Below are 1,049 nucleotides of genomic sequence, written 5' to 3'. Positions count from 1 at the left end.
TTTGCATCCACTTGAATTTCATTTTGTCAACATCCCACTTGAGTACTAATTGTTTGTGGAACATGATCAGCACGAGGGGAAATCTATCGCAGTTCTTGAAAGCAGAGGTAGCAAAGGATGTGTGCAAGTGAATGGGAAGACGATTAAGAAAAACACTAATTGTGAGCTCAACTCAGGGGATGAGGTGGTCTTTGGGTTTCTTGGGAATCATGCTTATGTATCCTTCATATTTGTTTGCGGTTGTTACTTGTTGATTTTCATTTCTCATTTATTTTTAAGTTATGTTTTGTTTTCTTTGTCCACGTGGAATATCCTTAATTTTGTTCATATAGATTTTTAAGCTACAACACAATGACTATGTAATCAAGACGCCTCCACCAGATGTTCAGAGCTTAGGAAAGTTGATTCATGCTGAGAGACGAGCAGGAGATGCATCAGCTGTAGCTGGTGCTTCAATTTTGGCATCTCTTTCAAACTTCAGGCAAGATTTATCACGTTTCAAGCCTCCATCTCGAGCCGTTACTAAAATTCACCAAGGGAATGAGCTACCTCTTTCTCCTATTGTTAATGAAGATGATCTGGATGGGCAAGAAGTCAATTCGGCTACAAATTCAGGGAATGAGGCAGCTGTTGATGTTGAAGCGGCCAGCAAGGTCCTCCCTCTTGACAGCCATTTAGACTCCGGCACTGAGGCAGGCAACTTAAAACTTTTGGAGGAATAACGTGCTTTGACCTTAATCATTTATATGTATATTTTAAAAAGCCCTAAGAGCCATACCTTCGTAAGGTGACGCTCAAGCCTCAAGACTAGAACTGTGAAATAATTCAAAAAAATATGTAAAATTATAAACCATCTTGAAAATCCATAATAAAACAAAGTAACAAAATTAAAAGTCTAACTCAAACACGCCTAAAATAAGTCATCATATTAGCATATAATAAGTTTTAGATTAGTAAAATATTGCTACTAGAAGTAGAACAATAGAGGATTCTACCATATCATCACTACTACTAATATCTTTTGAGTTAATTGCAACATATCTGAGTCC

At 37.2% G+C, this 1,049-nt stretch overlaps 1 long non-coding RNA gene across 1 annotated transcript; it reads left to right on the top strand.

The window, feature by feature from the left end:
* The first annotated feature begins 32 nt into the window (after positions 1–32).
* On the top strand, positions 33–1,049 carry LOC111387461. Its single transcript, XR_002701401.1, has 2 exons — positions 33–217; positions 333–1,049. It is a non-coding gene; the product is annotated as an uncharacterized LOC111387461 (long non-coding RNA).

Source organism: Olea europaea, unplaced genomic scaffold (genome assembly GCF_002742605.1).
Source record: "Olea europaea var. sylvestris unplaced genomic scaffold, O_europaea_v1 scaffold40451, whole genome shotgun sequence".
Lineage (NCBI taxonomy): Eukaryota > Viridiplantae > Streptophyta > Magnoliopsida > Lamiales > Oleaceae > Olea > Olea europaea.
This window is presented reverse-complemented; position numbering and strand designations above follow the sequence as displayed.